Source organism: Parasteatoda tepidariorum, chromosome 5, assembly GCF_043381705.1.
Source record: "Parasteatoda tepidariorum isolate YZ-2023 chromosome 5, CAS_Ptep_4.0, whole genome shotgun sequence".
Taxonomy (NCBI): domain Eukaryota; kingdom Metazoa; phylum Arthropoda; class Arachnida; order Araneae; family Theridiidae; genus Parasteatoda; species Parasteatoda tepidariorum.
Window position 1 is genome coordinate 61,318,215 of NC_092208.1, and position 13,445 is coordinate 61,331,659.

A 13,445-nucleotide genomic window follows, 5' to 3' on the forward strand; every position below is an offset into this window, starting at 1 on the left:
CTAAATTAATCAATATATCGTCGAAATCCAAATGAAACGGAAAACCGACGCGATCTAAATTTACGACATGGAGCTTCCATTAGTTAGGCAATGTTTCCCTAATAAGATCCTTTTCATGCATATCTTCCCTACTGGTATAGATATAATCCTTTATCATTAACAACAATATCAGCAACTCCTGGATAAGGGACGGGTGTGTAAGACTGGCTCTAATTGTTGGAGGGGCTTAAGCAGGGAAAGATATCTAGGTTAGGTCACGGAACAGAGGATTAGGTTGGCATCAGCAATGGTAAAGCTTGGGAAAGGTGTTTATGTGAGTATCTCTCTCGAATAAGCATTATTTGAATGATTGATCACAAATAGGGAAAACGGTGTTTATGAGAGGGAAAATTATGATTCAACACCTCTTATGAGGTAATTATGACGAAATGTTGATTTTGGAATGAGAAATTCAAATACCAAGATATGTTTAATGACGCTGCATAATGATTCAATTACTGATGACTGATTGAGAATGAGAATTCAAAATATACATATTAAAAAAAAGTTCTTTTATTTGCGTAATGGTTTCTGATTTCTGGCGCTAAAGCCATATAAGCTGTGGTCAACTATGGTTTATCATAGTATTGCATGAATCATAGTTTTCATAGAACTATGATTTAAACTAAGAAAATATATCCAATGTCTTTAAAATCATTTGTTTAATAGTTGAGTTAGATTAATTTATGATTCAACACCACTTTTGAGATAATTTTGACGAAATGTTGATTTGGAATGGGGAAATTTAAATACTAATGTATGTTTAATAGTGCTGTATAATGATTCAATTACTGAGACTGATTGATAATAAGAATTTGAAATAATTTTATTTAGAAGAGTTCTTTTTAATTGTGTATTAGTTTGAAATTTCCGGCTCTAGAGTCATTAAAAGCTGTAGGTTAACTATAGTTTACCATAAGTGTTTTATGAACCATAGTTTCTACAGAACTATGATTAAAATTAAGAAAAGATATATTATTTTGTTTTGAAGATTTTACGTTAAAAATTTAAGTTTGATTTAATATATTGAAACATATTTCTTTTAATTGTGTTAAAGTAAACTCCAATGCACTGGAAATTTTATCTCGATCTTTTAATAAACTTATTTTAATGGTAAAAAAAATTTAAAATTTGCGATAATATGTTATTTTAATCAGTGACACAGAGTGACCACCTTGGATAAGTTATGCCACCTAATTTGTCGCCTTAAAATAGACTTAAGCTTTATTCTAGCTCAAAAATACATCCTTGTGATTGAACATAGGTTCAACAATTTTTAAAATTTATAAAGTCCATACTTTTATAAAATTAAAGTAATGACTACAATGAGAAATGAGCTTAAAAATTTGTAAACAAATATTTGCATTTAAATTGTTTTCACCTTTTAAAATTTAACTTTAATTATAGCTAAAAATTGCAACTTTTGTAACTAAAATAAGTTCTCTCCATTAAATTATTAGCAATTTAAGGCATATATTTAGAATAAATTATTTACTAAACAAGCGGGCTTTATCCACGATATTTTAATTGACTTGCGCCAATTTCGGAACTCACGGATAATTTTTTCGCTCTACTTTTCTCACTGACAGAAATTTTTCTTTATTACAAAGTTTATTTTGTTAGCACTATATCAAATTTAATCATCATCGAGACATCTGTCTCAATCTCACTAATGAACGTTCAGAATACGCAATTAATCACTTAACCAATCACGCTGCAAGCATTCTATCTCAGAACAAGATGATTGGCTGTAGTATAAAACAGACATGTTGCCATTAGAAGTCGGATTAAAAAAATAATGGAAATTAAGAAGAAAAAAAAACATCGAAGGTAATATTTCAAACTTTTTTCAACGCTTTTTTTCCCATCTTATATCCCAAGAGATAACGTTTTTATAAATTTGTTTTTAACTTCAAATTTAATGATGTCTGTTCTTCAAAGGAAAAGAAAATCATTTTAGTTTTTTCCTACGTAACTCGATTTTAAGTGAAATTAATGAAAATAAAGGACAACAGGAAAACTTATAGGAAAAAAAGCGATTTAATGTAAAAGCATTTAATTGCTTTGAGTATCGCAGTATTTCAAAGAAGCAAGATCTTTTTGAAAGTCAAAATAAAGTATATTTTATTTAATTAGATTTTCGCCTCTTTTTTTTTATTCTTCGCTTTCGGTATTTGTCCTTAACTATATACGAGGAAATACTTCAGTAAGGTAATTGGAATTTGTATGATTAAACAGCTTCTTGAGTGGTGCATGCATCTGGTAATGATTAATTTTACTAATTTGGTTTTATTTTTTAATATAAAAATGTATGTAAATTTAAAAATTAAAGTATATTTTAATTAGTAAGTAAACATATTTACATGGCATATTTCAAAAATAAAATATATTAATTAAATTTCAAAATCATATGTATGAAAATGATATAAAAATATTAATAAATTGCATTAATTGTGTTGAAATAGCTAAGAATTAAATTATTATTTTGGTAATATGCAATTTTTGTTAATCGAAAATTAAAACAAAATAATTATTTTCAAAAGGAATGTAAAATACATATGCATATGTTAGAAATTTCTGGGAAACAATGGTTAAAAAAACAATTTATTTGTTATTTTACTATATTTGTGGTTATCAATGGCAATGAAAAGGCAGACTAACTAGCCAAGTAAGGGACACTCGAACCACAATGTAATAAACCGATTTTACCAGATTCCCTTAAAAAATAATTTTCCGAGAAACTTATGACCGACTTAAAGCGCAACCAAGCAGTAAAATACACCGGAAAATCCTGGGCTAACATCCAAAACAGTAGGAAGAAATTTTGTCATAGTCCTCGTAAGAAGGCTGTGGCAAACTTCAGACTCTCAACAGGCCATGACTGCTTGGCAGAGCACCTCAACAGAATAGGTATCCTTCCATCTAGTGAGTGCCAAATCTGCAATTCGGGAACCTTGAACTCAGACCACTTGCCTGTATGCCCTTTACTGGACAAACAATCTCAAGAGAGGGGTGATCTCTGTAAACTTTACTAGGATGCCACAGATCACATGAACTCTCTGTAAAGACTACTCCTCATTCTTCTCTGTATATATTTTTTTACTTTATTTTATCTTTGCGTTATTCTTGTGTTTTCTTTGTTTGCTTTTGTAATTTTGTTCCTTTTTTCTCCCTGTTTATGTCCACTTAAAGCTGAACATTGTATGTGGATTAATATTTCCAATAAAGCCTTATGTAACAACATTTTACTATATTAAAAAATCGCATATTATCAAACAAAATAATTCTATACATAAGATTGCATTCAAACTGTTTACTGTGGGAAGAACAGTTTAATAACTGCTTTCACCTAATACGGTTCAGCAACAAGAATTTCACAGCACCAATCAAGTCCACCCAATTTAGCCACTTAGTACCTTGCAGCCATATTATATCCTAATGGGCTAATCTGTCAATCTCATGACCGGCAGAACGGGGGTTCGAGTCCTAGCGAGGACAGAAAATATTTTTTTCCATTTTCTTCTGATCATGAAGAATTTCCATTATCCTGCACTCCCCAATTAGCATCCTGCACTATCTAATATGCATTACTTAGCGAAAAATCTGTCTACAAGACCCAGTTAAATTTTTATTTTTACCGTACTAGTTGTAAATGTTTGAATTAACCGTATAGTTTTGTATTCATTATTTTACAACCATACTAGTTGTATACATATTTCGTTACTAAATAAACTTACTGTAAATAAAGAAATCATATTGCACTTTTGTTTTAGCTTATTTTCTAAATGTGATCTTTATTATCATTGAATAAATCATTCAGATAGGTAATTGACATAAAATAATTTTGTCAATTTTGGTGAGATTGCTTTGACACCTATAATAAATTGGATAAGTTATGTTGATTGAAGATATCTTAGCAACATGTAAAATTCGCGTGTGACAATTTTTTCATAAAGCTAATTCCGAGTAAGCGTTAACGTTTCCTGTATGTTTGAGTCAAAAATATACGTAATTTGTACTTTGGTGAAAGTGAAAATCACAGCTCAGCTCACAAGCATACGAAGCTCCTTGTGTATATTTCGATAATTTATTTCCGAATTATATAAAATAAATTGTATTTAGTAAAAACCTTTCCTCGAACATGAGACATATCTATAATTAACAGAGTTCAACTATGATATTTATTTTATCTACAACTGTCTGTCAAAGCTGGAAAAGTATAATGTATGTTGTAAATTGTAAAATAAACTATAGATTTAATCTTGCAAAAAGGAGTATTTTTTCCAGTTCTAAAACGTAATTTGAAAGTAAATAGTGTCAACTGCTACGATGCATTTTAGATTAATAATTAGATTAATAATTTTAGATTATTAAAAAAATATTTGCGTTTGCTCATTTTCTCAATCTAAAACACTGGATTAATCATTTGCTTGACTGTTTCAATTGATATGAATGTTTTACAATCTTGTATTCTTCTTATTTAATTGAAATGAAAAGCTTCACAATGTTTCTAAAAAAATTAATAAGTATCGTGTTAATATTAATTTCAGAAATGGTAAACTTAATAACTTGAAATTTGAGAAATTCGCTACTAAGGGCAACTAAAAACAATAAAACAAAAGTTGAAAAAAAATTGGTGAAAAAAAATTAAGCACGTTTTAAACGATGTTCCATTTTTGGAGCATTAGCGTTCGTGTTGAGTTCCATTTTTAGTAAATTACGTTGCAAGCAGGATAAATCTTTGCAGATTAAATTAATTTTTAAAATTCACTAAAAAATCAAATAACTCTGGAAACGAAACAAAACTAATTGCAAAACATTTTTCCATAATTTAAATTTTGTATGTATGAAATGTATGAAAAACAATGCTATTTGGTTTTTAATTGCTCATTAAATTCAATCTCAAAATCCATATTCGATTTTTAGAACATTTGCATATAAGCAGTAAGGAATATATTTTTTTTATCTCGAGCACATTAAAACTAATTAAGAAATAATTATAATTAAATAAATTTGCATGTTATAACTAATTAAATTAGCACATTTATAGCAATATTTTTTTTAAACATTTTAATTTCTATTCACAGGACAGGACGTATTTTAAAAAAAAAATATTTTCTTTCTCCTCTTAAATACAGCACAGTACATCCTTTACTTATTTGGCTGTCTTGTTTAATTTTCTCAAAATAAACTTTTAACAAATCTAGTCTTTTAATTAGTCAATCAGGCAGACGAAAATTACTTGAAATCGAATCTTTTAAGCATTTCGTTTCCTTTTCGGCGACCCAGATTGCGACACGTCTTTCACTTGACACCCTCTTTACTTCCAAATAATGTGACATACTGAGGAAACAGTAAATTCCGAAACTTAATTAAACTCGGAGGAGTTTTGACATTTGTCGGAAGAATGTGCCCGATCGGCCACACAAGACTTCTGATGACAACCCTTCATGTGGCCCTTTCAAACTTTCATCCATTTAAGAGGCGCACAAAGATTTAAATGTAGTCTTGATTATACATCGTTGAAAAATGTTCGATTATTTTGACTCGCGTGTGGATTTGGAGCTTCATATTTTGTTGATTTTGTTAACCGTACGTAAACTAAATCAACTAAAACTTGACTTAAAATATTTTGAATGAATAAGATATTGTTTTTCATTTTTGAAGAAAACATTTAATTTTTTTCCTTAAAAAATTGCACTAGTTATTTTGATTTTAAAATTAATTTATTATTACTTAACTTTATTCAAATATTCAGGCTTATAAGTTATATACAAAGAATGACTTACAAACTTGCAAAAACATATTAAATCGTAAGAAAAAATTTTGTCGAAAAATATTTGTTTTTTTTTTTTTTTTTTTGTAGAATTCTTTTAAGAAATAGTACAGAATCAGTTATATTTATTTTGACATAATTTTTGTTATATCATTATTATTCATGCTGAGAAAAAAAGTATGGTTAAAGCTAGTAGAATATGGTAACATTTACCGCGTTTCTAACTCTTAGGAAACACCAATAAATTGAGAAATTTTTACCGAAGCACTTATGTAATAATTTTGGCAAAATTAATACGAAAATATGGATTTGCAATGTAACATACGATAAAATTTGGTAAATGTGGCAACATTTAGTATTTTCACTATGATACCTTAAAGCATGGCACAAAAAATATTTATTTGATTAAATTTGCTTTTTTGTTTAGTTTTGTTTCCTAAATATGTGGTAGTAAAAACAGAAGTTTTGAAAACTGAAATTACCGGTAAGCCGTTGCTATATGAACGGAACATTTACCAAATGAATGGTTTAGGTACGAATATGGTTTATGAACGGAAAATTTAACAAATGAGTGGTATTTTTATTTATTTTAGTTTAATTTACCAGAAATATTATTTTTTTTAGAAATGCCATTATCATGGAGTGCAGTAATTTTACCAGAATAATTTTCCCCGTGTAACTTTATTTATTTTTTAATTTATTAAGATTCGTGTGCAGGATTGTGCGCTCAATACAAATACCATTTTATGAAAGTTTATTCAGTTGGAAAAGAAAACGAAAAAAATTAAGGAAGGGCAGTATTAAAATAAATCCAGAGTTGCGGTGGGATTCGAACTCGCTATCTACCATTCCACTGTAGAAACAAGTAATGAATTTACAGTATTTAAACACTGATCTACTTACCATTGTAATTTTGAAACCATTCAGATTAAAAAAGATGTATCTTAATTAAGCATTTTCTTAGGATCAATGTAGGTAATATTAACATTTAATTGCATTACATGAGAAAATGACGAATACTCCTCAAATTTAACCCAATACTTTTAAAACAATAAATCCAATATAAATTCTTACAAGTGATAATAATCGCATTATCATATTAGGTTAACGCTATACACAAAGTAAATATCTTTGCTGATGTTCAAAACCTGTAGCAGGTTTTCAAGTTTATTTAAAAACTAGTTTGAAAAGAGTAAATTTACATGTCTACTTAACATCTTTTTAATTATATATGAAAACGTGCAAAACTGAATGTTGAAAAAAATTATATATATCTTGAGGTATCTATAAAATTGGTGATTAAAACGAATTATTTCAACAGCAAGGTAAAGTGGGAAATTAATATGGTAACTATTTTCGTTTTAAGTGTTTTATTGTCACAAATTTACAAATGCATTATGAAAAAAAGTATAATATTAATGATAGCACTGTGCCGACCAGGTGGCCGAGTGGCTAGCGTGCCTGACTGGGGTGCCGATGGTTGCAGGTTCGAATCACGCTCAGGGCATGGATGTTTCTCTCGCTCTGTGTTCTATGTCCTTTCTCCTTTGAGTGATTGTGTGAATGTGACCCGCCCTATAAACGGGTTGGTGGTTGTGTGACGTGGGCGACGCTGCTCCACCGCCGTGGCTTCGCCAAAGGTGCCCACTGGGAAACGAGAAGAGAGTAGCAGTTCTGGCACTCCTGGCCAATGAGACAATACATCCCATGTGCCCACCATTGAAAAAAAATGATAGCACTGTAGCTAATTTTTATGACCTTTGGTTAAGAAGTAAAATTTCTTTACACGAACGTGCGAACATGATTCTCATCAAGAATTTGATTTATTGAAATGTAATATCCTTTTAATTTTAAAACTACAAAAGTTTGTGATTTTTCGCCTATATACACTGCACAAAACAATTAAGGGATATTGAGGTTGTGAGTTGATTTCGCACCTGGAGAATTGTCTGAATGATTGATTGATACTTTTTCGACTGACGTAATAAGCTATATGAGATAAAAGCATTTGTTTGACATAAAAAAATGCTGTTTATTGAGCATTTGGGTACGAAAGGAAAAAATAACACTATTTGTGCATATGAGACAAAAAAGGGGTTTCCTTAAAAGAAAATCGTTGTTAGTAGGAGGTATGGTTTAGTAGGAGGTACGGTCAACAACGTTGACCACGTTTGAGACATTGAGTCAATGAGGTAATTAATAAGGGGATGTGGTATTCTGTTCCACACCTCCATATGAGCTCTTTCCAGTTCTTGGAGAGTTTCTGAGGATGGTAGGCGTTCAGTAATTTGTCTACCTAAAATGTCCCAAACATGCACGATTGGGTTCATATGGTTTTACTCATATTTTAAAAGGAAGTTGCGTTTTAAAATTTCATATCCATATCATCCTTACGCACATAAATATTTGAATTAATGATATTAAAAAGGGTTATTAGTGCGAAAATTGAAAAACTTAAAAACTGCTTAGTATGAAAATTTGTAAGACTCGATTTGATAGCCTCTCTTAAAAGGACTCTCTTTAAAATTAAAAAAAAATAACATTAATTACACATAATAATATTAAAATAACATTTAAAAAAAATAACATTAACATAAGTGGTTAGATTCGTATAAACCAATATAAAATAAACGATAGATATCATAAAATTCTAAAACCAAAACACTTAAAATATACCAATGCAAATTTTTTTTCTTAAAATAAAACTTTTAGTTTTAAATTTTCTAATCTACTCTTATAACTACCTTATTTATCAAATTTTAAATGTTCACAAGATTGATAACCTACTAGTTTCTATTTTTATTGCAGTTCATTACAATTCCAAAACCTAATTTCAAAAGCAATTGTACGAAGCTCAAGTAAAAGGGGTGTAAAAAATCATGAACAAGTAGTACTTTTTTGCCACATCTTTGGACCTAAGCAACCCCTGGATTTATTCAGTAAAGAGGTATTAATGGTATCAATTTTTTCATGAAAAAATATAGTCTTCTTTACAGAATAATATTTTTTCTCTTACGCCAGGATCTATTTTTTTATACTTCTTTTGATTGATGCGTTAGCCAGCTGGGTTGGACGTAGTTCTACCGAGGATTTCTACTCCAGAGCTCTATTTACATTTTTTTTTAGATTTTTGCTAGTTTAGTTTTTTTTTCATTAGAAATGTGGTAAGATTTTTTTTTACTTACTTTCTCAGAAATTGCTGTCTATTGATTGCATTCATATTGGACAAAGAATCGAATTTGTCACTAATTACATCCATGTTCTTTTTTACATCTTTTTTATTGGTGTTTCCGCAATGTATTACATTTATTGTATTTAGATTGCGCAATATGGTTCTAATCGGCAGAGTAAATTCAATCTTTTATCTGTTGGAGATAATTAACATCCTTCTAAATGTTTCGGTTTGAATATTTTCAAATTTATTCTACCATTCGCTGTTTCGAAATAACTTATAAAATTGTTTTCAGAAATTGCTGCATATAGATACATTTTCGCCATTCGTGTTGTATTCATGTTGGTTAATTAATTGAATTTTCCACTGATTACATTGATGTTCTGCTTCCCCCAACATGCATACAATTATTGTACCTTATTTAAACAATACATTTCATAGTTGAAGTCTACATTAAAGCAACTATCTGTTGGTACTACTGATGGAATCTTCTTTGCTTTCGAATTAATTTTAAGATTTATTAGTTTTACTATTGAGCCAATCGGATTGTGTAGTGGTCAGGAAGCTGACCTCACATCAGAAAGGTTCTAGGTTCAAATCCCGGAAAGACATGTATGTTCTTTCCATCTCGGTACTATCTGTTCTTACTGTGGGGGCAACGTTGGCCCACCTAATATGGTGCCCCTGAAAGAGTGGCCAACATGTCTGCTCTACTGATACCCGAATGATGAGTGTCTATCGGGTGGACATTGGAGGAAAAAAAATTACTATTCATTAAAATAAATCAAACATAACAGATTAAGCTTGACATTGCTTCGCCAATAATGTCATTTTAAAAGAAATATCATGCCAAAATTGTCAGACTTATCTTTTATGCTCATTAGATACTATTATGTATAGGATTCATTGATTCATTTTCATAAATTTTCCATCTAACAAGAGAGCCGCGCCAACTGTCCCTTATCAGATTTGATAAATTTGAGATTTTATTGTTCATAATTTAAAAGATTTGTACTATAAGTATATTAATTAAAACTAAAGCTTTTTAATTTTCTTTTATATCATATCATATTATATTATTTATAAATAGATCGATAGCTCACTTGGTTCCTAGTTTTACTTGAGCTTAAATATGTATTTTATTTTTATGCATGTTATAAATAATCTTAATTAGAGTACAAAATGCAATGATTGTACAAACTACATGTGAATTTCAAAACTATATGTAAATTTATTTAGATCACTTGATATTTTATAAAGTGTTACTAGATAATATATTTAATTTTTTTACTCATTTACTTTGCGTAATATAATTTATTTTGATTATTGATTATTTATTATTATATGATTCATTTCAAAATTCAATACTGTTGGTAGTCGGAAATTAGATGTTCTTTAGATTCATCACTATTTTTATGTTATTCAGAACTATTTGGTTATATGAGGATCAGGAACTGATTAGAGCTTGCATAAAACTTCAATTAATATGCACATACTTCACACAGTCACAAAGTGATCGAAGTTTTGGTCACATAGGGAATTTAGTTAAGTAAACTATGTAAGAAAAACGATGATAAAAGGAGAAAGAAAATCTCAATCTTTCAGGTAAGACTGATTCTTCAATTTTTGATAAATATAAATTTTCACCTTCGTTGGCATAAAATATAACGCTGATATAAAACATCTTTGAAAGGTTAAATAACACTATGCACTATTAATCAAAAACTAGACCTACTAAGTACAGGTAAATAATTTTTGTTCCTTCTTATTCACGTATGTCAAATCTTGAAGATGGGCGCCTATATTTGAGCGCTCGGAGCTTGAGTGTATGTTTTTGAAGCGAATGAAGTTTTTAATCAAGTTATACTAAGGTTTAAGAATGCCATGCATTATCGTAGATAAAAAAAGTTTTGGTGAGAATGGCTTTCATAAATACATATTTTATCTTCACACACTTTCAATTGCTTCGAACATTTAGTTCATTGCTAACTTCAATAATCTTACTTTTATTTTAAACTGCAACTACTTTTGTTTAGTGACAGGTGTCTAAAATTACGAGTCGTATGCATTCCATTAAGTGAATAAAAATAATATATATACATTTCCGAGTTGCAAAATAAAATTAGACTAGAGGATTTAAAATAAGCTATAGAAATCCTTCAAATAAAGCATTATATCTTTAATAAAATCTACTTTTTTCGAGCAATTATTCAGCGTCATTTTGCTTTATTGCTCTTACTGATCATTAAATAGCATATTAGCAGCAAGTGTTAAACATCCACACCTTCTGGTAGACTAGTTCAGCCAAATATCATGCGGACGATCAAACTCGGCATCTACGGTAGATATATTTAATGTCAGCGCATCCTACCTTTTATCGAAACGTTTAATCTGATGGGAGGATAGCGTTTAGAATAAGTTATTAAAATGGATTTTCCATTATCCCTCTTCTCTACTCTTGTACAAAAGCAGGTGCGTCCATTGTTTACGGTCCTATTATCCTGCAATTCTCATACTTCTGTTTATGAATCAAATAGTATGCTCCAAAACTCCCATTTGAAAGATCTACAGCAGGAGGCACCGAATAGCTGTTTAAGTTATAGTTGATTATGGTTTAATATGCTCCAAATTTATGATGGTTTTAAAGGCGTGTCTCGGGGAAAGAATAATTTAAAGAAAATAAAATTTATCGGGTAAACATGAGGATAAGTTTAGTTACTATTAATTATAGATTATATCAGTCAACAATTTAGTTTGTAAACATGAAATGAAAGTTATTTATTTGAGATTTACATTTAATGATTTTGAGCTAGAATTTTAATGCTACTTAATGATACTGAAAAGAAAACTTATAAAAGCTAAGATTTTGTGATTTAATTGTATTTCTAGAATGCTATGAATTAATGATTATGTTTTAAAATATGTTAGATTTAAATATAATTAGAGAAATAATCTTTAATTTATGCATAAGTTTTAAATTTTACCTTGCGTACTGAAATAAAAATACTTTTATTGTTTCTTTGATGTTGTATATTAAATCCTCAAAAAGTGTGTTAGGAAGCCGGCAACTTTCATAACTATTTAACCAAAGTTTTAGGTATACACTGAAAAATGTTTTGGTATATAGTTGCCACTATTTTTGCTATTGAAGTAAATTAAATATTTTTGCAGGCATGTAATCACAGTTCTTATTAATTTTTTAGTGTTATAATTTTTTTACTTATTTGTTCATTTTTTTTATTTACTGACAACTTGTATTTTCATGTTCATTAGAATCAATTAATGGTGTCATTGCAAAAACATTTCGTTTGAAAGACAAGCACATTTTTAATAATATAATCGCACTAATTATTTCAAACAATTGTTATTTTGCACGATAACTGCAGATCTGTACTTAAAAGTGTATTTAATTTACCTCAGCACCACAAATGGTGGCAACTATACACCATATCTACAAAGCATTGAATTCCATTAAATGTAGAGTTGAGAGGTTCAGAAGCTTTGTATCGATTGTTCTGCTCCAAACCTAAAATACCTTACTAGAACTAGTTACGCAGAAACAAAGAGTGTTAGAAACTAACCATGACGTAAAAATTAAATTAGACAAAATATGATTTCACAGGCAAACACTCCGAGAGGGCTCTATTAGAAAGTAGTCCATTAAAACTAAAATAACTGGCAGCAATTTTTTAAAAACTCAATGGAAAACTCGCCGCTTTATCTTTCCATTCTTTTTAAAGAACGTGTGTTGGAGAGTCTCAGGGATATCAGAGGAAAAGAATATTAAATTAGAGTCGTAGAACAAGTTTTATAATCTTTACTAACAGATTTTTTGCCCTCGTAACTTTGATCATTTTATTGGCCATGAGTTTTAATGCAGTATAATATGTAGTTCGACTCTTAGAAAGTGAAGATCTTATTATAGATCAAAAGTCATTCATAGTAGCCCTTTTTTGCGCACTGAACATTTTAATATGACATAAAATATATTTCACGACAATACGACTTCAAGTAACATATGGAATACACGCTAGTCAATTGAGAAAAATTAATTTATGCAAATTAGCGTCTTTGACAGTCCAGAAATAATAGCAAAATCATGCCCAGATTGCGTGGTGGAGTAGGAATTTTTATCTCTATAAAGGGCAGTGTATACAAGTTCATCATTCATTCGAAAACTTATGCTGTTAGGTGTTTAACCAATGTAGCGCCGCTGGTTGCTGCACTTATTTCTGGGAAATTAAAGGTGGTATTGCAATAATTAAGTACAAAATATCAGAAATACATCATTTAAGTATTTATGATCGTGAACGAGCAGAGGTATGACTAGAAGCTAGTTAAAGTGTCACCACTGTCGCCTCAGTAATGGGAGTGTCAAAAAGTGTCATCTCGAGATTAAAAAAGACCATTGAAAATGGAAATGCGATGCGAAATCATGCCGGTCGTCGTGGTAGAAAC